Genomic DNA, 26,584 nt, shown 5'->3' on the forward strand with positions numbered 1-26,584 from the left:
CCTCCAATCCACAGATTTCCCTTTCTCACCCCCTTACCTTCTTTTCAATCCTTTTTGGTAAAAGATGCACTGGGAATGCTTCTTTCCCCAGGGCGTGCACACCCGATCTGTGGCACACCAGCATGGAAAGGGATACAGGACTACACATAGTCTCTACTCTCCTTATCATGGTGGCCATTTTTGTTTTGTTTACTCTTTTTCCTATTTTTATTAATGACCGCCATGGCAAGGGAGATGGGACTACATGTTGTCCCTTCTCCCATGTTCAGCCAAAGATGATCCGGCTGTAACTGTTCAGTGTCAGAAACAAACTTATTAAAGTGAGAGATACGCTCTACCAAGAGGGCTGGGCACATTCTAAGTAAGTGACGTAGGGTTTCCTTTTCAGCACTAACATGACAATATCTGTAAACGAGGGTTTCCCTCACATCACGACTTCCAATTGAGATAATCTCTTTTGTGAAAAGGACATTCATGCCAAAGCACATAAAGTTATTTCTGAATTTTTTCGATGGAAACACTCTCAAATATAATTCCAGAGGTGCTTATACAGTGTCCATTTAGCCACATATTCTCTATTTTGAATCCAGTCATTCAAAAGGATCTTTTTATTCACCTTAACAGGGTTGGCGATTAAGGTTTCCAAGCAAAGGTCTAAGGAGAGTAACATTTGGGCACAGTGGATAGAATTTTTTTTTGTGGAGTCGGTATTCACATCGTCAGCCTTCCTAAAGATGGCATAGAATTGCTGATTATAAGCAGTAGGGAATTTTCCTATATATCGCCAATTGTCTCCACCGTAAAATACTTACTAAGGATATGGTTCCTTATTCAAAACAAATCGCCAACAAAGAGGTACTGCGGGGCAAAAAGTAAAAAACCTTTAGCCATATCATGGCTTCATAGATACTAACTCATCAATCAACCAATCAGGTAAAGTTTCCGCCCCATAGATCAACTTAGAGATCACCTTTTCTTGATAACATTTCAAAGCTGGAAGTAGGGAAAATGTCACATATTTCCTGTCGACTCTACAAATCTGTGCAGCCAGAAAGACTGCTTCCTGTTAGTTCCTATAAAAAAACATTCGATGGGCGAGTAACACTAGGGTAGCCTAGATAAAGCATACTGTAGCAAAATGTGAACTTGGAATTATGTATGTACTAGGAGGAGGTCGGTTTCTTTTGCCTCTTACAGAATTTTACAACAACCGCCTTTTTAGAATTAATCCTTAACTAATTTTGATCAACGTAAAGGGGAAAGGCATCGATAAACCTCTGCAGTCCAACCGGCGTATGGTCCAAAAGCACATAATCCTCAGTGTCGGCCACCAAAGAGACGCATAAATTCCCAATTTTCAGCAGGAAGAAAGCCACCCTCGTAAGGCACCCCAATGTCAGACATGCAAAGGTTGAAAAAGCATGGGGCCAGGATGCAACCCGGTCAAAGGCCCTCGCAAGTGGGAATAGGAGTAGGCATGGAGCCTTCATGTTTAAACGGACTTGCGCAGAGGTGCCTACATGTATGTTTAGTTTTGTTTAGTTTATTTATTTAATAATGCACACCAAACCCTCAGGTAACAGGGCACAACAGTTACAAGGATTTTTAAGACTTTGTTACAGCATATGGTTATTACAATACATACATTACATATATACATAGTACATAGAATTTAGTTAAGAAGGTAGATAGTCTAGAATACAAGGTAAATGTATTAACAGAGTATTATAAACATAGAGTCCAGGTGGCGTTCAGTAGTGGGTGGCGATCAGTAGTGGGTGGAGGGTTATGAGATATCCTTGGTGCGGAGCCAGTTCAGAAGGTTACATCTAAATCTAGAGTAGGGCTGGTCCTCTCTCAAGGCAGTGGGTAGTGCAGTCCAGGCAAAAGCAGCTTTGACTGGGAAGCTAGCTCCTCCAGCTATAGACAGTCTGAACCATGGAATTTCTTGGCAAAGGAGGTTGGAGGCTCTATTGTGGTGAGTAGAGGTTCTTCTGGCCAGTCTGGCAGAGATATAGGGAGGTGTAGCATTGTTGAGTCCTTTGAAGGTAAGGGATACTGTTTTAAGGAGTATTCTATTGCTAATTTTTAGACAGTGGTGGTCTTTCCAAATGTTAGATATATGCTATCTACGGGGTATGTTCAGAGCTGCTATTAGGACATTATTTTGCAGTATTTGCATTTGTTTATGATATTTTTGTTAGCGCCTGCATATAGGGCATTACAATAATCAAGTTTGGACATTATTAGTGCATTGGCAAGTGTAATGCAGTTAGTTTTGGATAAATAGGGTCTCTAGGCCCTAATCAATTTACAGGTATAAGCTGTAGAAGAAGCCATGGAACTAACTTGTTTTTTGAGAGATAATGTGGAGTTAAGGTAAAAACCTAGTGTTTTTACCTCGGTTACTACTTTAATAACATTGCCATCAATGTTAAAAGCAGCGTAGCTTGGGCTAAGTTTTTTAAGGTTGGAGCCAGAACCCAGAATCAGAATCTCAGTTTTGTCGTCATTTAGGCAGAGGGCGTGTGAGGCCATCCATGCCTGAATGAGGGGGTATATCTTATTTACCAGAGCCGTGTCTTTGACAAAGTTGCCTGAAAGGGGTATGTGGATCTGGGTGTCGTCAGCATAGTTCGTATATGTGACACCCAGCCTGTCAAGTTTGTCAAAGTGTGGCTTAGTAAAAATGTTATACATTGTCGGTGAGACACATGAGCCTTGTGGGACACCACAGGTAATTTGGATTGGGTCTGCTGAAGCTGAGGGGATGAACACTCTCATCGTACGGTTAGCTAGGAAGGATTGTACCCAGGCTATAGCTTCACACGAGAAATGGGCAGCTGACGCTAGGTGTTTGTATAACACTGCATGGTCCACCAGGTCAAAGGCTGTCGATAGGTCAAGGAGGACTAGCATAGCTGTTTTACCTTTATCCTTCAACTCGTCGATTTGTGTCTTGAGGTCAATTAGAGCCGTTTCAGTACCGTGTTGGGGTCTGAATCCGGATTGGCGGGATCCTAGTAGTTGGTTCGCCTCCAAGTAGTTTTGGATTTGGAGGTAGGGTACTCTATCGAAGATGTTGAGGAGGAGTGGGACTGTAGTGATGGGTCTATCGTTGGTGGGGATAGCCGGGTCTAGAGTCTGTTTCTTAAGGAGTGGTAGCACCCAGGACTCTTTGAGGTTCATAGGGACAGTGCTCGAATTAAAGGAAGCATTAATTAGTTTAGAGATAAAGGGTGCTAAATCTCTAGCTGCGTCCTTAATTATTTGTGCAGGACAGCTTTCACCCTGGCAGTTGGATGGTTTCAGAGATAATATCACCTTTTCTGTTTCAAGTATAGAAATATTAGTGAATCTGAAAGGTTTGTCGATACTCAGTGTATCAGCCGCTGAGGTAGTGAGCGTCTCTGTGGAGCGCAGGGATGCTTTTATGTTCGCTATTTTTGTCTGCAGAGTCACTATTTTGTTTGATAATACGTTTTGGATACTAGTACACCATTGTTTGTCTTTTGGGACATTATCTGTGGGTGCAATAGGATTTTCCATTTCCCGAAGGATGGTGAAGAGCTCCTTGGAATTGGAGTTGGCCTTAATGATTCTATCATTAAATGTATTCCTTTTGGTTTGGATTATTTCTTTCTTATATTTATTGGCGAGGTTAGATAGTAATGTTTTGTTCTCAACCGTTGGTGAGTATCTCCAAATGGCTTGGAGTTTCCTTTTTTGGATCCGTAGTTCTCTTTAAAATGGGGTGTGAACCACACATTGAGGTGGGACATTTGTTTGCTTTTGCGTAGTTTGAGTGGAGGGATGGTGCCCAAGGCCTCGGACATGGTGTTGTTCAACGTCTCAACCAGAGTGTTTGGGTCAAAATTATTAGTGTTAGCAGAAAGAGCTGGTAAGAGGAGAGGAAGCAATTTTTCAACAGTCCTTTCTTTTTTACTTCTTGTTGGGAGTGGTGGTACTGTTTCGAGATTTATCAGCTTTTGAAGCTCTATAGTATATGAAAAACCAATAAGATGGTGATCAGTCCAGACTTGTGAGGTTGTTTTAGTAATGGTGACAGAACAGTTGTATGCCCTTTTATGTGCGTTGGAACGAGGACTTTTTGGGTCAAGCCATGTTCAACTAAGAGATTCAATGGATTGGGCTTGTTTATCCTCAGCATCATTAAAGCCCAAGTTGAAGTCACTTAGTAATAAGAGCTGTGTGGAGTCCTTCGTATTGTTAGTGAGGAGACTGGAAAGGTCTTCCTCAAAGGTGCCTATTGGTCTGGGTGGTCTGTACACTGGGAGAATAGTTAGTGTGCTATTATTAGAGACATTTAGTTTGGCTGCTAGTAGTTCACAGGATTTAATTTCAGGGGGTGTAGTTAGCCTTAATGCCAGTTTGGATTTGGCTATGATAGCGAGGTCGCCTCCTCTAGTGTTAGGTCTGTCAACTCTGAGTATATGATAATTGTCTGGTATAGCTATAATGAGTGCAGGATTTGCTGCATCATGAAGCCAGGACTCTGGAATGGCCATAAAGTCTAGGTCGTCAGTGATGAGTATATCAGCAATTTCTGTAGCATGCACAATAAGAGATCTTGCGTTGATGAGGGCTCCTGAAATATTTGTCTTTTTATTCCGCTCTTGGATAGGTCTTATTTTAGGGTGCTTAGTTCTCTTTTGAATGTGAAGCGAATAGGTGATGCAGTGGGTCTGAGTTTTTTGCATTGCTTCAGAAGCTAAAGCAGGCAGATTTAGGTCAATGGCAAGGGTGTTGTGCTTGATAATCTGGAGACTTGTTCCATTAGTCTTAGGACCATGGATACGTGGTAGTCTTGCTTGGTGTCAGGTGTTTCTCTAATGCAAGGGGCAGGGTGTGTGGTTGATGCAGGTCATTATTATGATGGCCCAGCGTAGGGTGAAGAGTGTATAAATTAGATGAATCTTTATGGTGTGCATATTACTTATTGTAGGGTCACACCTCAGGGGTGTTATGAGACATATGGGTACAATGTAAATACTAAACATATGTAACATTCAATAGCAAACATGTCATTAGCTCAGGGGTAATCTAAGGCTAAGAGTGCACCTAAGGCTAAAAGGGTGCAGGTCAGATACTGAATACTGTGTACTAGCAATTGAGTGAGTATCCATTAACATTAAAGAATATGTAGCATATCTAGGTTGGTGACATAGGCTAGTTTGAAATCATACATACAAGTGAGACAATATCAAGCAGAGAAAGGCTAATGTGAGTGAGAGCCTAACATTGGGATGTTCAGGTTGATTACCATTCATATGGCATATATGAGCTATTATTATGAGCGTAGTGTCAACGATTTGTATGACAGTTGCATAAGGAATTACCTAGATAGCGTATAGCTGAGCGACAAGCAAGCTAGGGCTCAATCAATGGTTGACACAGAGGGCAAAGTATCCGCAGTAGGCAGATTTGAAATATCAACAATAGACAAAATATCAGCAGTAGGTTACTTCAGATGCACAATGCTACAATGGCACAGTAGGCAGGATGTCAGTAGAAAGTTGAATCAGAAACTAGCACAGTAGGTAAGAAGTCAGCAATGGTGCACATCAGTTGGTAGCGAGCTTGTTTAGGGCAGGGGTGACTAATACTAGTCGGCAGGCTGTTTCTAGGCTTGAGCATTGTAAGAGGGTGAGGCATGGATCTACTAGGCCACTACGTGTTGGTAATGGGGTGCTCACAATTTCAGCAGCATAATTCATGAAAGACTGGTTTTTGCGTAGAAAATTAGTGTACAAAGCTGTCCAGGACAGTTAAAATGTGGAAGAACAATCAAGTACCTTGGCAGAGGGAGCTGGCGGCCAGCGGCTCTCACCGGCGAACAACGGCAAACAAGGCCGTTTCCCTTGGCCTTCGTCACTTGGCCGGCTTCCTTCCGCCTGCCGGCGGATACATGATAGTAAAATGGGTTGCTTAGGAACAGGAATGAGCTTCGATGTGAGGCCGCGTTACACCGGCCATTTTGGGTTCAGGCGCGGCTCCAACGGGGAAACAGCTGATCGTGTTCAGCTCCGATGGGCAGTATAGGATGGGTGCTCACCGCCGGGGGTGAGTGCAAGACCACTGACTTTTAGTGAATCAGGCTGCAATCTGGTGAGATGCTGGAACTCAGTGGGCACATGTACATTACACTTGGATGTGGAAAATCAGGGATCAGCTGCCGGTACAGGAGGAGAAGGGCTCCAGCCTACTCTGACAGCTGAGGACAGAGTATAGCAGAATGTTGAATAAACTCTCAGGACAGGCCAGATTGCACAGCTTATTCTATACAATCTCCCAGTCTACAAGATCTAAAGCTAAAGATAGATCCATGGAGATGGCATGTACAGGTAGGGATCTGGTGGTCATAATTTCTTGAAACTGCATAAATAAAGTACGAGCCTATAACCAGGTGTCACTTTTAAAGATTTTCACCTACTTTACAGACCTCCAGGACCCTTAGGATCCTTCGAGGAAGACCTCAGCACCATCCTCACTAATAACCTAAAAAATACCTCCCAGAGCCTCCTCCTAGGGGACTTCAAACTAGGCCTTAAAGACCCCAAAGATCACCAGGCTACCCTCATTAACAATACTCTGTCTGAATTAGGCTTTACCCAAAGAGTATCTGGCCCCACCCATAATAAAGGGAGAACTCTCGACTGGGTAGCAGATTATAACTGCGCGGCCTCCATCACCGATTAAATCTCCTCAACCATGGTCTGACCACCATCTCCTCTCCTTTACCCTCAAAGCTTCGAGCCCCATCACCAATAATGTGTTAGCCTCAGCCATCCCAACGAGAAGTAAGAAAAATATCACAGCAGAAAAACTGATCCCCCTGATCCTCCCGTCGCTAAACCAACTCCCGGCTACCTCCCACCCATATGACCTTATAGAAGACTATAACAAAATTATGCGCACAGCCTTAGACTCTATTGCACCGTTAAAACTAAGAAAATGTAAACCAAAGAAACACCTCAACCATTGGTTTTCTAGTCACCTTAAAGTTCTTAGATTAGAAAAACGCAAAAAGGAACAAGCCTGGAGACAATCTCCCACAGACTATAACAAGATGATGCGCAATAAAACAACGTCCAATTACAAAAAATAAATCATAGCTGCCAAAATAAAATCCTACAACCAGAGAATAGCGCAGTCCAACTCCAGCACCAAAGAACTGTTTACGATCATGAAAGAGCTAGAAACACCTGTGCTAACTCCAGACACCTGTGTGAAGGACAAGCAATGGTGCACTAGTGTCCAAAATGCCCTAACCAATAAAGTCACTGGCCTACAAACTAAAATTAAAAACAAGAAAGAATCCACAACTAAACCAACCAACCCCATTAATTCCCCCCCGCTCACCACACCCCAACACCCTCAACCAACGCCACTCGCTTCAGCTTCTCCAAAGTCTCCACTCTTGAAGTGGAAAAAATCATCCTCAGCCTAAAACCATCTAACTGTTAGGGCGACCTTTGCCCCTCACAAATCATTAAAGATGCAGCAAGAGACCTCTCACCATTCATTACCAGACTCATTAACGCCTCCTTCTCCTCAGGTACAGTCCCTAGTAACCTCAAAGAGTCATGGGTCCTCCCCCTTCTCAAAAAACTCTCTCTTGACCCCTCCATTCCCACCAACTACAGATCCATTACCACCGTCCCATTCCTGCTCAAGATACTAGACAAGACAGCTTACCAACAAATACAAAAATATCTTGAAATAAACCATCTCGTGGGTATTCGGCAATCAGGCTTCAGACCGCAACACGGAACAGAAATGGCCCTTATCGACCTGAAGGCTCAAATTAACACCATGAGAAACAATGGGAAAGCTGCTTTACTGCTTCTCCTAGACCTTTCTGCGGCATTCGATCTAGTTGATCACAGAATCTTATGCAACCACTTGGCCTCAGCTGCCCACTTCTCCCAAGAAGCTATTGGCTGGATTGAGTCATTCTTCAGCAACAGATCCATGCGCGTCTTCTCCGCAACAGCTGCTGCCGACCCTATCCCTAACCCATGTGGAGTCCCCCAGGGCTCATGCGTCTCCCCTACACTGTACAACGTATTCACAAAGCCCTTGTTTGATGATCTCGATCGTCTGGGTATCACCTACACTAATTACCCCGATGATACCCAGATCCTCATCCCGTTGACGGGAGATTACAACCATGATTTGGCCTTGCTGAACAAGGTGTACCTCATCATCCAAGCATGGATGGCTTCTCACAGTCTATGCCTGAATTATGACAAGACTGAACTCATCACCCTGGGCACTACCTCTAACCTAACCAAATTGGACTTCAACTACACCAGCTTCATTATAGACGGGAACCCAATTAAGGTAGCCAAGGAATTGAAAACCTTAGGAATTTACATTGACTCCTCCCTCTCCTTCCACAAACAGGTTAGTTCCATGGCATCCTCCACGGCCTACATATGTAAGCTTATAAGAGCAGCCAAACCTTTCCTATCCACCCAGAGTTGCATCACATTAGCCAGAGCCCTTGCATTATCAAAACTGGACTACTGCAATGCCCTCTACGTAGTAGCCAGCAAACAGGTTACTAACAAAATACAACGCTCTCAGAGCAGCGCTTAGTATCCCCAAGAGAGAACACATCTCTAACATTAGGAGATCCCACAATTGGCTCAACACTACAAATAAAATCCTATTCAAAGTAGCCTCACTAACACACAAATGCCTCAACAACGCTGCCCCCCGCTACTTAGTCGACAGAATAAGTAAACACACCTGTAACAGACCTACTAGAACTTCCAATGCAAATCTGCTCACAGTACCTAGGTTCAAACGTACCAAAATGGGCGGCAACAGCTTCCAGGTGAAAGCAGCCCAACAATGGAACTCCTTGCCACCCTTTCTAAGCACACCCCAAACCTACACACACTTTAGACGCAACTATATCCATTGGTTAAAGACCAATGACCGCTAGAGTGACTATTCAATCCACCTCATCACTGCAAATTATGTAAATATGTATATTTGTAAATTTGCAAACTACTGCCTTTATCGTGACTGTTTCAACCATTGTACCTACTGTAATTATTGTACTGCACTGTAACCTGTAACCAAGCTGTGAATAACCTTGTTGCTCCTGCGCCCTCATACCCTCGGGACTGGTGCGCATTACAAATGAATAAACTAAACTACACAAGAGGTTTGGTCCACTTGCATGGGAGGCAATATCTTCTATTTTAAAGGCCAATAGCCAATCAGTTGAAGACTCCTGGCCAGATAGATTAGGGTTTTCACCACCATACAGCTTCACAAAATGAGCAGTCCAAGCTGCTTCAGAAATCGAATTGCTTTTTACATGTGACTGGTTTAACTCTAGGTTGTTTATCAAATTTCAAAAGTTACAGGAGTTTTTCGTGTTTGAAGCCACCAGCCTTCCCACTATGTTCTGATGATACAACAGATATCTGTAGATTTTTATCTGATTTTTCAGATTTTATTTTGGTAACTTGAACTTAACAGTCCAGGCCTCTATATCTAGGCTAACGTTGTTCATTAACCCTCGGATCCTTTGACGTGCAGTTCTCTTCAGTTGACGAACATGTGCGTCAAACCTATGGGGGGGTTTCTTTTAATCAAGCTACCCGAGCTGCTTTTACAAGCACACCCCTTAATGGAGTCAATATGCTGTTTAAAATTAATGGTTGAGAAAAGCGAGAGCTTGGACTCACATGAGCATTTGCTAAAATGATGAGACATCCTTACATTAAATGTGTCAATGTTTCCCTCATGCCGTCTTAGTCTAGTGCATTTCCTATTGACTGTCAATGTATGGGGACTTATAGAAAGTGGATAATTCTGCCCTAGACAGACGAAATGTGAGGTTAACATGCTGTGATCGCTAGATGCAAATATATTGAATTTCTTACAAGAGACCAAGAGAGCATGAGTAACAAAGATACCGCCTATTACTGATGCACAGTCCCTCACATGCCAAGTCCACTAACTCTGTTTCCCTCCAATATATAATTTAAGGCACGCAGACCCCAGGTCTCCAATATTCTATGCAATTTCTTTCCTTGCACAGCTTTTCTGCCAACTGCGTGATTTCTTGTGCTTAAATAATGGTCCATGTGGGGGGTAACACTTGCAGAGATGGTGCAATCAGTTATTAAACTCCCTACCCACTATCACCGGCCCACCGGGTAGGAGATGAATGATTCTTCTAATATATAATTTATTTGCTGAAGAAAGCAGGGTAACTCCGTTAAAGGGTTCCGGCAAATATTCAATAATAAAATATTTCTAAAGGAGCTATCCTTCAACCCTGTAATGAAAACCGCTAATATACCCAATGATGGGGCCAAATTCCATGTGATGGAGTGGCCTAAATCATTACGATTTGCTACCATGAGGCCCCTTCCCGGGCACCCACTTATGCCTTGGGTGGCAGGAACAACTTCAATAGAGAAACCATCAAATACTGGCGAATGGACAAACCATGTTTCCTGCAACAAAATTAAAGAAAAAGTTTGCTAGAAAGCACACAGAGAAGCATCAGAAAGAAGAGAGGAGGAACCTCTTGCATTCCAGGAGATAATAAAGAGGCCAGTGATTTTGCTAAATGTGACCTTTTATTTCCTTAAGTTGATTAATCATGTCTCTCAATGCCATGGCAAGACAACGCCACTCCCCCTCCTCTGCACTAGAGAAATGTCTACCTCTGGACTCTTCTCGCATTTGGATAGTTTTAACCTGACCTTTGTGCCCCAGAACTATTTCCTCTGGGGAGGCCTCTCTCGCAACTAACGATTTTGTTATGCTGGGAAATAGGTCATAACACAGTCTGTTTAAATTAGAAACTTCCTTCAGAAGCACGTCATATACAATGCGGGATGAAATAACCAACCGCACATAACCATATCTGGTCCACTAACTTAATTTCTTTAATAGTGATTGGGCGCAGAACACTCGCATCCTATTAAGAGAGGGGGCTTCCCTCTGTTAAACAAACACTTCAATTATGGGGACAGAGGTTCTCTGTGGTTCATCAGCACTAAAAGTAAGGCCCTCAACTGAAGTCTGCCCACCCAAATATGAAATTGGCTCTTCCACCAGAGGGTGATTCTCAGTGGTCAGTAAACCTGTGCCCAATCGGTCAGTGATTGTCTGGAGTCAATCTTTTTTTAGGATCTGTGCCACCATTTCTGTGATCGCTTCCTTAGTTAAAATGTGGTTGTTGAATGCCGTCTCTAAATGGGGGGTACATGCAATGTCTTCAGTATGCTGTAGTTGGAGGTCAACCCTCTTATCGGGAGGCTTAGGCTTACAGCCTTTAAGTAAGCCATTATTTTTCCTTGTGTCAAAGAGAGTATTCATGGATGATTCATACTGACTCCCCTGTTCAGTACCACCTACCTTCTCCAGCTCTTCTAAAGTCGCTAGAGTTCCTTGTCAAAAGAGTAATGGCCCTCCAAAGAGAGGTCCGGAGACTCACTGATGTTAATTAACTAATCGTTGCTCCTCCAAGAACTACCCAGAGTTGGAATTAACTATATTGTATTTCCATTTATGTTGATACAGGAACTTTCTTGAGGACGTATTCTGTTTGTTTGTTTTTTAGATAAGGTAACACATCAGGAAACTTGGAGTGAGGTGACACCGATTGGGGCACCATCCATAGTCTGAGCTTTCCTAACTAGAGTGTCTGAGCACAAATTGGCAGAAGGAAACAAATCACATACTATGGGTGCCACAATTGTATTCTCCGGAGGCTGTGGGCCCAAACTCCCCAGCTCAAAATGAGAACACCTGTGCTAAGTATGGACATTCAGCATAACAGTTTCCAACGCATGCAGTCTACCTGCTATGATCTCTAGGTATGCGGTATGCTTTTTCAATTTGCCACACATTTCTTTACAAAGGATTTGTATAACCCAAAAGGACATATTTGGTTCTGTCCCGAATGGAGAAACGGTGGGAAGGTACAAATGATCTAAGACAGTGCTACTATCTACTTCTTGAGAGAATAGAGGGGGCTGTTTAGGGTCCAGGGAGGCAGTCGCACACCTTCTAAGAAATGGGCAGAATATTCATGAAAGAACTGTTAAGGCCTCCCTCTGCAGTATTAATAACATTGGGGGCTCCACACCCACCATTTGATGTTGAATAGTTTGAGGTAGCTTAGGAAATTCATTGTTACTGGGTTGAGCAGAGTCAGTAATCAAGATGAGTACAGAGAAGTTCGTACCAAGGTCTTTTAATCTGTAAAAAGGAGGCTACTGTAAAACAATGACGACACACTAGTCACAAGGAACAAAGATATAAACAAGTTTATTCACACTCGAGTGCGGAACGACTATTGCAAATGCACGCCATACAAGCATAGGAAAAGTGAGCCCCAACTTGTGGGCATCCGGATGTTATATACAGTTTTACAATACCATGACGGATTTGGGCTAGCTCATCACGTGATAATTGCTTGTGACCTAAAGACCCATGAACATGGGTAATTCTCCATGGTAACATGTGGTTGAACATTCAATGTCACCCTGCAGACTTTTTACTGTCTGGTAAGCAAAGCAGAAAGGATGTAGGAAGATATTGGCCCTGATTCCGAGTTTCGAGGTAAGTAACGGTCCTTACCGGCATGGCGTAAATAGAGTGTCCGGGCAGTCATCAGTCTGCTAATAGAGGACTATTACGACTTCGCGGGCAAGAGCTTTGTGCCATGCTGGTAAGGTCATTACCGCCATGCCGTTAAAGTCACCTTAAATGCTCTTAGCGGCATCAAGCATAGCGCAGATAGCACTACCGACAAGGTCCAATGCGGCATTAGCAGTGACCGTTATTAGCGATGACCGCTTATAACGGTCACCGCTAATAACGATCACCGCTAATAAGTGGAACTGGAAATAGCGTCATTGCACAGGAATGGGAAGGAGCACAGTGGCCATCATTAAAAACACAATCCATTGCCATCCTCACCACAGAGGACCCTTTGCACTCTGCTGTTGTCGTGAAAACATCCTACTATCATACCACTATGCCCAAGGCCCTGAACAAGGGAGCTGCCCGCTCATGGAAGGAGAGATTTAATGATGATGAGCTGCAGATGCTGTTTGACACACTGCAGGAGCATGCTGGGATAGTGTTCTCAAACAACATGAAGAGGGAGGCAATACTGAAAAAAAGGGCACTTGTTGCTCAGAAGGTCAGTGCTGTTGGGAACACCCCACGCACAATCAAAGACTGCCGTAAGCGCTGGGATGACCTGCGACTTAGAGTTTGAAATATTATCTCAGTGAACAGGAGATAGGCAATGGGAACAAGAGGAGTACCCAGCTAACCAATTAAGCTCACCCCATGGGAGGACATCCGCACCAGCATGATAGGAATGGAGGGGATAAAAGGTGTTGGCGAGATAGAGTGTGGCCCAGAACATCGGGCGATGGAGGTGAGTGTCCTAGGAAAACATTGTAATGCCGAGTCTGATGAAAGTCAACCAATATGTCAGTCCAAAGAGTCAAGCCATGGTCCAAAAACATTGTAATGCAGAGTCTGATGAAAGTCAACCAATATGTCAGTCCAAAGAGTCAAGCCATGTTCCAACACACCCACACTCCCAGCAAAGTAGGCGGATGCATCACAGACACATGCAGATGCCTGCTGCAAGGCAATGCCGTACCTGACACATAGCACACAAAGATGTAAATGGCATGAGTCACACAGCGGGCAGGCCCCAAATAATGTGCATGTCAGATAGCATAGCTCTAGGCCAACATGAGTGACGCTGACGTATGCTTGCATAACCCACCCATGTATCAAACAACGTGCTCATCCAAACACAAATGCCTATTACCCCCAATTGTGTCGATGATCAATTGTCCAAATGTATGTATGATGCCTATCAAAACATCACTCATGCCGTCCCTCTCTTCGACCCACACAGGCTCTGACCATGACATGACAGTGATGGGCAGGACGCAACCCCTGGCAAGACCACACCCCGGAAGAGGTCACGGGATGACGCCAACCGCCCTTCGACCTCGAGGAGACAACCCAAGGACCGCTGTGCAACAACAGGCAAGACACCCCAGGTTGCCATTGCACCGGTGCGTCCAAGGCCCGTCAAGGGCAAAGTACCTCCATCCATTGGCCATCCTGAGGTGAGGCACCACATTCAGAGGAGTCCAATGTGGCTGGGGAGGTGGCAGCCACAGCCCCCCTGGCTGTGGAGGACCCACAGGATGAAATATGGGTGCCCGTTGAGGATGATGCATTGGAAGTGGTCTGTATGCCAAGTCCACTGGCATCCCCCCAAATATCGTCCCTCGATACTGACCACCCCACCACCCCGGAGCAGTCTGGTCAGGAGCAGATCGAAGGGCATGTCAGTCCCATTTTGACAAGTAGGGAGGCTGAGCAGGGTGAGAAGGCCAGCCAGGGACCAACAACCTCCACAGGTGCACCCGCAGGGCCGCAGTGGTCTGAACAGCTGACTGCCCTTGTGCGTCAGTTTGTTGAGGACAACAGACTGGCCAGACAGGAGTGGCATGAGAACTTTGCCTCCCTAGGCAGGACCATCACAGAGAACACCGCCTCCATGGCCAAATCCTTTGCAGATAACACAAGCCACCTCTGCAAGGAGGTCTCGGCACTCTTCCAGGTCTTAGGCCGCATAGCGGATGCCATGGAGGAAGGGCATCCGGCTACCCAATCCCAGCAGGCGGCCACACCGTCATCATACAGTTTGACCCAGACAAGCCCGCTCCACAGGTCGGCACTTACCCAGCGCCGGCAAGACATGCCGCCACCTGGACCAGGGAGTGCCAATTGATAGTCAGGGCAGCCTCATGTAGGCATTGGAGACCTGATGGGATGTGTGGGGGAGTTTTGGGGGAGGCGGAGGGGGGTGAGGGTGTGTGGAGGAGTTGTGGGGGGAGGGAGAGGGGGTTGAGGGTGTGTGGGAGAGTTGTGGGGGGAGGGGGGTGAGGGTTGTGGAGGGTTTTTGCACTTTCATTAACATTGTTATTTTTAATACACCCGTTGTGTGAAAAGCAAGACCTGAGTGGACATTCATCATTGCGCATGTGTCATTTATTCATATACAGTGCATAGTGTACATGTACCCCCACACCCAGTGCCCTCTGTCCAACTATCATGTCACCCTCTGCTGCCATGTGTGTCAGAAATATTGTGCAATCACTGACTGGCACACAGCACGTCCCTCCTGTGCATCGGCACCGCGATTATGTCCAACCACATCTTCTTCATCCCCTTCATCATCACCAGGTGGTAGCAGTTCAATGTCAAGGGGCAGGGGCATGTTCTGGCGAATACACATATTGGCCCTCATTCCGAGTATGGAGGTAAGTACCGTCCCTTACCGGCATGGCGCAAATAGCTTGTCTGAGCTGGCAGTAGCCCGCTAAAAGCCCACTATTACGGGTTCGCGGGCACAAGTTTTGCGCCATCCTGGTAAGCAACCTAGCACCATGCCACAAAAGGGCCCGAAAAACCCCCTACTGGTATGAATCACACCGTAGACAACACTACCGCCATAGACCAACGCGGCATTAGCGGTGACTCTAAATAGCGGTCACCGTTATTTACGATCACCGTTAAATTGCGGAACCGGAAATAGCGTCATCGCATAGGAATGGGAAGGAGCACGGCGGCCATCTTTAAAAACACAATCCATTGCCATCAAGGAACCCAGGCACACTGGTGACCGACTGGAAAATTCCTACAACCACCCAGGAATGCCCAAAGCACCAAAGAAGGGAGCTGCCCGCCTCCGAAAGGAGAAGTTCAGCCCAGATGAGCTACAACTGCTCATAGATACCCTACACAAGCATGCCGGGACTGTGTTTAGCAGCAACATGCAGAGGGAGGCGGTGCTGAAAAAAAAAGAAATCTGGGCACTAGTATGCCAGAAGGTGAGCGCAGTGGACAACAACCCCCGCACAGTAAAGGATTGCCGCAAAAGGTGGGATGACCTGCAGCTGAGGGTGCAGAGCATCCTTTCTGCGAACCGAAACCAGGCCTTGGAGACCGGAGGAGGACCAAGTTTGCCAATAAAGCTCATGCCGTGGGAGGAGACATGTGCGGCATGATAGGGGCAGAATCCATTGAAAGGGTCGGAGAAATGAAGTGTGGAGCCACGTCATCCGCTGATGGAGGTGAGTGTCCAAAGTAAATACTGCTAAGGCAAATGTGATGAAAGTCACTGCTAACGTCTGGCCAAAGAGTGACGCCATGGTCGGCCACACACACCCCCCCTGTAAATTATGCTGAAGCAAGTGAGACCCAAGCCAGTGCCTGGGGCAAGGCCGTAACGTACATGACACATAACACACAAAGTTGCTAATTTCATGAGGCACACAGGGTCATTGATGTAAACAGTGTGCATGTTAGACAGCACAGTACCTGGCCAACATGAGTGACACCGACCTATGCATGCATTTACCACCCATGTATGGAATGATGTGCCATTCCCTACACAAATGCTGATTACCCTTAATTGTCTGAATGTGCAATCGTAGCCATGTATGAATTCTGGCTATTTGAACATCACTCATGCCCTCCCTCTCTTCCACCCCCACAGGCAGTGAGCATGACAGTGAGAAGCAGGACTGCAACCGTCCCAGCACATCCAGCGGCCAAGGCAGGGGCCGCCGTGTCCCAGCGACAAAGACACCACTAGGACGTACACCACCAGCACCAGCAAGGCCCATGGAGGGTGCACTCCCCCACCCCTACCCATCCCTGCACTGCCTGCAGACACCTGCCCAACGCCACGGTCTGAGGAGTCCAGTGTGGCTGGGGAGGTGGCTGCCACAGCCCCCCTCGAAGTTGAGGACAGCCCCAATGACATCTGGGGAACAACTGAGGATGACACTGTGGAAGTTGTGCACACCCCTGAAGATTTCTCAAACCCCCAGGTATCCTTCAGTGACTCTGGTGAGAACGACACACTGGAGCAGTCTGGCCAAGAACAGACACAGGGACATAGCTTTCCCGTGTACAGTCCTGTTGAGGAAGCACCGGCAGGACATGCCAGCCCGATCCCCAGCAGGGCCACTGCATTATCCGCCGGTGCACAGCGGGCTGACCAGCTCTCTGCCCTGATATTGGAATTCGTGGAGGACAATCGCCAGGCCAGGGAGGAGTGGCGTGCTGATTTGAGGGCACTGGGCCAGTCCATAACTGAAAACACTAACTGCCTCTGCGAGGTGCTCGGCCGCATAGCCGATGCTTTGGAGGCTGCTCATCTCGGCCAACAGCCTATGCATGAGGACACACCGTCCATGAGCAACTCCACCCAGACAAACCCGCTCCATCGGTCGCTCCGTGCGCAGCGCCAACGGGACATACCTCCCGCTGGCTCCGGGAGCGCAGAGTGACTATACTGGCAGCCTCATGTGGGCTACGTGGACCCTATGGGACTAGTTTGGGGTTGTTGTGGTGGGAGGGGAAGGGGTGAGGGTGTGTGGGGGAGTTGTGGGGGAGGGGGAGAGAGGTCAGGGTGTGTGGGGGAGTTGTGGGATGAGGGGGACAGGGGTGAGGGTGTGTGGGGGAGTTGTGGGGGTAGGGTTAGGGGGAGGGGGTGAGGGTGTGTAGGGGAGTTGTGGGGGGAGGGGGAGAGGGGTGAGGGTGGTGGAGGGTTTGTTTTTCACGTTAAAAAAAAATAGCCAGAGTGGACATTCATCATTGCGCATGTGTCATTTAATCTTGCACAGTGCATAGTGTACATGTATCCCCACACCCAGTGCTCTATGTCCTAACATTATGTCACCCTCTGCTGACTTGTGTGTCAGAAATATTGTGCGATCAATGACTGCCGCACAGCACATCCCTCCTGTGCATTGGAACCGTGATGATGTCCTGCCACATCTCCCTCCTCCCCTTCATCATCAACAGGTGGTAGCAGATCCATGTCAGGGGGCAGGGGCACGTTCCGACGGATGCACATATTGTGCAGCATTACACATGCCATGGTGATCTTGGCCACCTTCTCATGGTTGTAAAGGTGTGCCCCACCCGACCGGCTGAGGCAGCGAAATCGTGCCTTCAACAGGCCAAAGGTCTGATCAATCACCACACGTGTACTGGTATGGAAACGATTGTAGTCCTCCTCGTGCCTGTTCTGTGGGTTTCGGACAGGGGTCATGAGCCACGGCTTCAAGGGATAGCCACCATCACCAGCATGAGAGGGGAATGAAGGTAAACGTTTGCACATTCATGTTAGACTATTGTACCAGTCTCACATGGCAGTAGGTAATTTGCCCACACGCACATGTCCCTGGATGCAATCACCCCATTTCTGGCCCCGCTATGTGTCCTGTGCAATGAACTAATGGTGTGGGTTGCATCTTCAAGATGGGTCATCGTGTGCAATGACATCTTGTTGCACATGCATCGTATATGCATACAGCAGTGTTGGTGTAAAATCAGTGATAAATTGTGTTCTGTGGGATTTGGTAGTAGGGAGTGTTGGCTGTAGTCAGTTCTATATTGGGCATTCTGCACTGATCAGTTCCATGGTGACATGCAGCACTCCTATGGGTGTGCCGAACCAGTGACACACTGTGGTATCCCTGGTTGACTCAGTTTAATGCACTCCCAGGGATGACTTTCCTGTGTGGTGATATGCTGGAGACAGCAACATAGTGCATATGCAATGCATAGTGCAGGATGACCTTTACAGTGTGTGAGGGCCGTTGATGAGTGGTGCATGTGTTGTGAGATGTGGGCTGGTTATCTGTTAGTCATGTAGTGATAGGTGTCGGCCTTACTTCATCACTATGGGATTTGGTTGTCATGTACCATTTCAGTTGCTTTGGGGCACAGTGTTCGGTGATGTGCACATTGTGCACTGACGTCAACATTCCCACCCAGGTGGAGTATGCATCCCTCCCTTCCCAGCCAGGTGGAGTATGCATCCCCACCCTTCCCAGCCAGGTGGAGTATGCATCCCCCCCTTCCCAGCCAGGTGGAGTATGCATCCCCCCTTCCCAGCCAAGTGGAATATGCATCCCCCCCTTCCCAGCCAGGTGGAGTATGAATCCCCCCTTCCCAGCCAGATGTAGTATGCATCCCCTCAAAATCCGGGTAAAAAAGGGTTGTGATATGCCAGGCATGTGCCCCACTGTGTGCTGGTAGGTAAGGAAGTGGAGCACAGACACTACCTTCAGTAGAGGGGGGATGGCGGTGCTTATTTCTATAAGGCTCACTATGTCGTTGTGTATCAGGTCTACTATGGTGGTGATGGTGTCACAGTCAAGCCGGTACAGGGTGTGGATCTGCTCAGGTGTTAGGTTGAAGGGGGTGGCTCTGATGCGAGGGATTGGGGGCTGCCGGCGTGGTAACGGTGGCTGCACTGGTGGGGCATGCTGGTCCTGTCTCACCTTCCGTCTCCTCCTGCGTCTCCTCTGTGGTGGCGGCAGTTGTTGTTGTTGTTAGTTGTTGAGGCATTGCAAGCAGGGCCTCCAGCTCCAGTTATGCTACTACTATTGGTATCATCTTGGTGTGGGAGGGTGTGCTCCTTTTTTACTGAGCAGACTACATTGCCTCCACCTGTGCTGATTGTGTGCACCTGTGGCAGTTGGGAACACTGCTCAAGGCATTTTACGGTTGGTCTGCGATGTCGGTATTTACGGCATGCCATTAAGCACTTTCAACGCCTTCATGAAGCCGGTATTTGCATGTCCGCTTCACTTGTGATCTCCTCCAGTTTACGGCATGCCGCTATTGCCGGCATGGCGGGCTGCATGCCCGCGCCCATGCCGCTATTAGAGGTGCCGTAATTTACGATGCCGCCAATAGCGGTCAGGCCAGTCAGAATAGCCCATAGCGGTAAGCGATGCCGGTATTCCTTTACCGGCATCGTTTTTCCCTTAGCACCAACCTCGGAATGACCCCCATTGTGTTCTTCAGTACAAGGTAATATTCCTTGTGCTACTTTATCTATGTTTCTGCTAAGCTAAAAGGTCAGTCTGCATGTATACTCAGTAGTTTGTTCATTTTAGCAAAAGAATATGCTGTAAATCGTGCTTCTCTTTAATAGTCTGGATGGCACGTTCACAATTAACTGCAGAAAACAAGTCAGTCAGAAAAGACAGAATGGCACCTTTTTTACAGATTAGCTATGTTTGTGCCAGTACTTCAAGGTTCCCTATTGCAGAGTTCAGCGTGCTCAGCGATTCTTAGCATTTCTGTGCAGGGGAAGGTTTTAGGGAAGCTTCTGAAGCAATGAATTGACGAGCTTTCACCGCGTTCAGAATGAAAACTCAGAAATTAGAGCAAAGCAGCCAAGATGGTGTTTTGGGGGCCCGCGATGGTGCGGGCCAATGTGTATGTTCAAAGTGGATGTTTAATGTGTATGTGTATGTGGCCAACATGTGTATGTTCAATGTGTATGTGCTTAGGCCAACATTATAATACAGGATATGTCTACTTTTACAAACCCTCCTTTTGGCCAATGCCAAAACATTACTAGCAACAAGTGACCAGGTAGCATTGTCATCATCAGAACAACCAGAGTCATCACAGTCCTCTATATTGAGAGACATAAATTGTTTCATAGTGGCTTCCTGCATTATCAAGGCATTAGTTATATCTACAGAGGGTGGGGACCTGGCCTAAGCTTCATTAGCGATTTACCACAACAACTAACTAGTACAGAACCTAACATGGGCAGACATTGAACAACAACAGAAACAATATTACTACCCCAATGATAATAGCAAGTGCTGAGAAGATTTTCCAACCCCAAGTTTTCAACAGATTCCAGGCCCATGTTCCTATGTCCCAATTCCCTTCAGGAATGTGAACTTCAGTACTAAGTATGTGTAGTCGTTTTATCGCTTGGAACACTGTGGAGGAGGAGTCGAGTATGTACACACAACACGCGGACTCGACCATTTTGCATACACCACCACGTTCAGCTAAAATTACATCTAAAACCATTCAGTTCTGAAGAGCCACTAATCTGAATGCTTTTTGCTCTAGTGTCATTTTGAAAGATATTTCAGTAGTCTCATTAATAGTATTCTCTTATGCTCTCACCAATATCCTAATATCACGTGAGTTAAGGACTTGGCCCGAAAAAGGCATCATGGCTTTTGCTACGTCACCTAATACCTGGAGGGGGGTGTCATTGTAACGCTCACCTGATTCCCACGGAGGCGCAGGTCTGGCTTCGAGTGCTGATGTTTCTTCAATGGTGAAGCGCAGGACTCTGAAGATGGACAGGAAGGGCCCCCTCTACTCTGGCTTCTCCGGCTCGCAGGAATATTCCCCTGTGCGTGAAAAGGGAGTATTACCTACTGACTGAGTTATGCTCAAGCCTCCCACTCTCTTCCAACCCTCCACGATACCCTTCCACAATTCCCTGTGAAGTCTCACCTTAGGGTCAGGAAGGATGAGCTCTCCATCCTGCTTCTGATGCAGGGGCGCGTTGAAACCCAGTTACTTCACTGGATTGAGGATTGATGGGAGTTCAGGTAAGCTTGACTATTCAGGTAAGGCTCTGTAAAAGTTCTGTTGCAAGTTCGAAAGTCCAAGCTTAATAATAATGTTCATTGTCTTTTTCCCCTTAGGGGCCGGGGTTCGGAATGCCGGAGATATGGCGCTGACCCGAAGTGAAACGTGCAGTTCCAGTAAATGACAGGTAAGTTCTGGATGAGCGCTCGGGTAATGTCTTTGCATTCGCTCATTCAATGTCTTTGTCTTTTTTCCCCATAGGGCCCGGGGTCCGGATGCCTGGAAGCGGCAAGACCCGAAATGAAATGGGAATGACCCAACAGGTAAGACTTAGAAGGAAACTGAGCTTTTCCTATTCCCTTCCTTCTCTCACCTTGTTCTTGTCTTTCTCTCTAGGCTCTGGGAAGTGGCTGTGGATCCGGATGATCGCTGCTGAAGATGGTGGTGTCCAGGAAAGGTGAGTGAAATGCAGCGCTGCAGCGATCGTAGCAAAATGCTTTTAAAATGATGTCTTCCTTTTCAGGATCGTCGGTGTGATGTCTCTGCGGTGCTGATCTAGCAGGTAAGGTCTTTTGTCTCCCTTTGCAGGAGACCCAGGATACTGACAGGCGTGGCTGAGGTCCAGATGCAGGAGCTGACACGGTGAGCGTCCAGCTGCGAGGAGCAGAACAACGCGAAGCGTGAGTTGCTAATCGGGTGTGGTTTAAATAGCTTTGGAAGAAGTTCCAAGTGTGTATCCTTCCTCCGATCAGGTATGTATCCTTCCCCGACCACACCCGGGTGGAAAGTAGTCCCACAGGTAAAGTAGTTCCATTCAGGCCTCAAGAGGGCCTGGATGTGGCAGCATGGTCTGGATCAGGTAAGTGCACATTAAAACACTTGAACACATGTCTAGCTTTATGAGCCTGGCACCTAAGGCGCCAGGACAGAGGTCCAACATGAGCCTGGTGCCTAAGGCGCCAGGACTGCGTCCAAAGGGCCCCAGCTTGGGCCCGCTGGCACTCCCCTGGGGGACATGATGCCTGCCTCTGGGGTTGCTGGGTCGGACCTGGCTCCTTGGAGGTAGGCATCATGACAGTCATCATCTATTCCCTTCCAATCTTTCGGAAAGCAAGGATATGCTTCTTTACCACAAACGAAATATATGGAACCCCCAATGTATAAGGGCCTCTTTTCATTTATTTAAACAGCAGTATTCACACATGTATCATATATGCCCATATAACGGGGTCCTTTTTTTCACTATCAGAATGGTACTATCTCTGGATCATGATTAATGGTGTAAAAGGGAGGGACTGCGTCCCAGTTCCCTCCTGATGCCATTTTAAATGAGATCATAGCTTGATAGGGTCTAGAATGTTTATCAGAGTTCCTAGTGGAATCAATATTTTTTGTACTCTTATTTACAAAGACAGAGCATCCTAGGGATAACAATACCAAACAATCGAATTCATTGATGTTTGTCCCATCCAAGTTATCAGTGGCACTGTCATTCCACTTACCAAAGAATAGGGCTCTAAAGGATGCATAACACAGTTGACAGTGCAAGTGGATAGGTGTACCATCCCAAACCTTTCTCACTGTGTTGTGGTAGGTGAGAACATACACAACAGTTGGTTTTATTCAAAATCGCATGTGTGGTATTCATGATTTGTATGAGTGTGTTATTGCGGTAACCTTCTCAATGTTTCAAATCATGTGGTCAAAATGTGTGAGAGTGCACATAAAGAGGAGATAAAGTGTAGTTGGCAGTAGGCAACAGTAAACTAAGTGGATGTGAACTCTCCAGGTACCATAACACAGGTATTAAATGATCATAACACAGGCTGCAAGCGTTATTACGATTCATTTTTCCTTCATTGACCATCGCCCTCTAGATATGGGCTTACCAGTAGCGATTTCATTTCTGTCCTCATTTACACGTGCACCAAAGATAGGCATAGTTTTAGTGTCTGTTAAGAAGCCTCACTAAACAGGCTTTATAATTTCACCCATTGGTGGCACTTGACCATGTGGCCTATCTTGCTTGTAGTCTTCTTCTGGGTCGATGCTCTCAATCTTCTTTTCCCAGCCCCGCTGTTACTCGGAAACAAATGTTCCCACGTCTTTGACGGGATTGGAGGGAAAGCCTTTGGTTTCTTGTGGGTGCAGAACACAAACTACACTTTCCTAATCTAGCTGAAATGTCAAGAAAGTGGAGAATTCTTGAGTGGGTTGGTCTCAAAATGTTGCCCCTGATCAGAACAGCCCTTGTCCATGGGCAATTCTTTAAAGTCATAATCATCAACAACCCCCCCCCTTAACCCCTTCGTTGCAGGGTAAAGGCAAGGGCCCCCATTTCAGGTGTGCTGCATGAATCCAGTGGTGCTTTCCGTCCACTCAAACTTCCGTCTGAGTAGCCAGTAGCACCTTATATGGTCCTTTCCAACGAGCTGCAAGGGAGGACTTGCTTTCAAAGTCCTTCATCAAAACAAAGTCCCCAGGTCGAATGCAATGACAAGGTCCTTCATATTTCTCAGGCAAAGCAGCTCGAATCTGTTGGTGAATCAAACGCAGATTTTGAGTCAATTGGTCACAGTAATCAGTCAATAATGGATATTCTATCTCGTTCAACTTCTTTGGTCTAGGTGCATTCTATATATTAGCAGGTCTCCTCATAACAATCTCATAAGGAGAAAGACCTGTTCTGTATTGCGCTGTGGTTCTCATTGACAGTAAGGCTAAGGGTAAAACATAGGGCCATTTTAATTTACTGTGTGCTTATATCTTTGCTAGTTTATTCTTAAGGATACCCTTATGGCGTTCCACCAAATAAGCCCTCTGTGGATGCTGTGCTGAATTAAATTTCTTATCTATCTGTAGCGCCTCACATACTTGTAGAATTATAGCCTCTATTAAATGTGGTCCATTATCGGACCAAATTACTCTGGACAGCCCAGACCGGGGAAAGTATTCTTTCAGCATTACTTTGGCAGTTGACATGGCAGTGTTATCCTTTAGAGGGAAGGCTTCAACCCATTTACTAAAGGCGCATTTCACTACAACACATATTTAGAGTTTTGGTATCTCTCCATCTTAATGAAGTCAAAGTATTACTTCGAATGGCATATTGGGAGATCCAAAACTACCTTTAGGTGCCAGTGTACCCTTACCAATATTATGTTGTAAGCAAATCATACGGTTCTGAACGAGTTGTTCTGAAGATTTGGGAATGTTATCATTATACCAAACCACGTCTTAGTGTTTACAAATGCTCTTCACATTAATGTGTGCTGGTCCATGTGCCATAGTAACTATTACTATTACATATTTGTTGGGCAGCATCCATCTCTGTTCTTCCCGATCTACTGAACATCCCTCCTTGTCCAATATCCCAGGTCCCAAAGCCCAACTTTCAATCTCTTCCTTCTGGGCCTCAGCCTATATCTCTTTCACACTACTAACGCCCTCCTCCATCACCCCAGGTTCAGCAATCAATTTAGTGGAATCTAACACATACATCCATGATTGAGGGTCAGTAGCAGTCTGTTTAGCTATTCTGTCTGCAAAGGCATTTCCCTTTCCAATGTCATCAGTCACCCTCTGGTGTGCTGCCCATTTCATGACAGTTTTTATATATAGATAGTTGTTTGCGAAGGCCTAATGCATACCAACAGTTGAACTATCAATGGACCATGCTGAATTTGTGTACCATGAGATGTTAAAAATCCTCTTTCACCCCATAATTTACCAAAGTTGTGAGCGACTCCAAAAGCATACTGACTATCAATGCATATGTTAACACTGAGCCCTTGGGATATCTCACAAGCTCTATCCAAGGGGGGTATCTCTGCAACCTGGGCGGAGTTGTGTGGAATTCTTTTGCTTTCAATAATGCTATTTAAAGTTGTAATTGCATAGGCAGCAGTAGAAGTGCCATCAGGTAGCTTAAATCAAGAGCCATCACAGAACAGCTCCCCTTCTGGTGATGGTAATGGCGTAATGCTTAGATCGATTCTGCCTTTTGTATCTTCTTCAGTAATGTACAGACACTCATGAAATGTATTCTCAGTGTACTCCTCATTCAAAGGAGGCAATAATTCAGCCAGATTCAAAGAACAGCATCTCTTAATTTTTATATGAGGTGCAAATAAAAACAATTCATACCTCGTAAGTCTGGCAGATATGAGATGCTGAGTCTGTGTTCTATATATCAAAACATCCACTGAGTGGGGTACCATTACGGTAAGGAGTGACCCAAGACCATACCCTCACATTGTTTCACTGAGGCGGCAGCAGCCGATGCATCCCTTAGACATTTTGGCAAAGCGCATGCAACAGGGTCTAACGTGGAGAAAATATAATCGCACGGTCTACTTCTTGTCAAAACAGCCAAAGAACACCCCTCCCTTTCATGCACGAACAAAATAAAATCCTTTCTGTAATTTGGTGTGCCCAGAACTGGCGCCAAACATAACGCATTTTTGAGCAGATCAAAAGCTTCCTGACAATCCGTATCCCAAGGTAACGGCATAGTTACATCCTTTCTAATCAATGCCAACATTGGCTAATCAAAAGTGAAATTTTTGGAATCCATTGCCTACAATATGAAGCCACATCGATGAAGGCCTTATCTTCTTTCGGAGTATTTGGAACAGTCATACCAGAGATGCTTTGTAAACGTTTAGGTTCAAGCCATCTACCCTCCTTTGACATGAGATAGCCTAAGTAGGTGACCTCATGTCGACAATATTGGGACTTCTTCAAAGAAGCTTTATGGCCATGTTCAGCTAAATGCTTTAATAACAACACAGTGCCCTCCTTGCAAGCATCCTCAGAATCTGCAGCTATAAGTATGTCATAAATGTACTGTATCAATGTGCAAGTGGAAGGTAATTCAAGCATGTCGAGTTGTTCCTTGAGTGCTCTACTGTAAATACTAGGACTCTCAGGGTATCCCTGTGTATGAATGTGAAAGTTAAAGAGCGTCTTCCCAGAGAGAATGCAAACAAGTATCTACTGTCTGGATGAATGGGTATGCTAAAAAATGCATTCTTCAAATCTATTACAAAAAAATGTGTAGCAGTGGCAGGAATCATAGTTAAAATGGTGGTGA

This window comes from Ambystoma mexicanum, chromosome 6p (genome assembly GCF_040938575.1).
Source record: "Ambystoma mexicanum isolate Mex_15411 chromosome 6p, UKY_AmexF1_1, whole genome shotgun sequence".
NCBI classification, from domain to species: Eukaryota; Metazoa; Chordata; class Amphibia; order Caudata; family Ambystomatidae; genus Ambystoma; species Ambystoma mexicanum.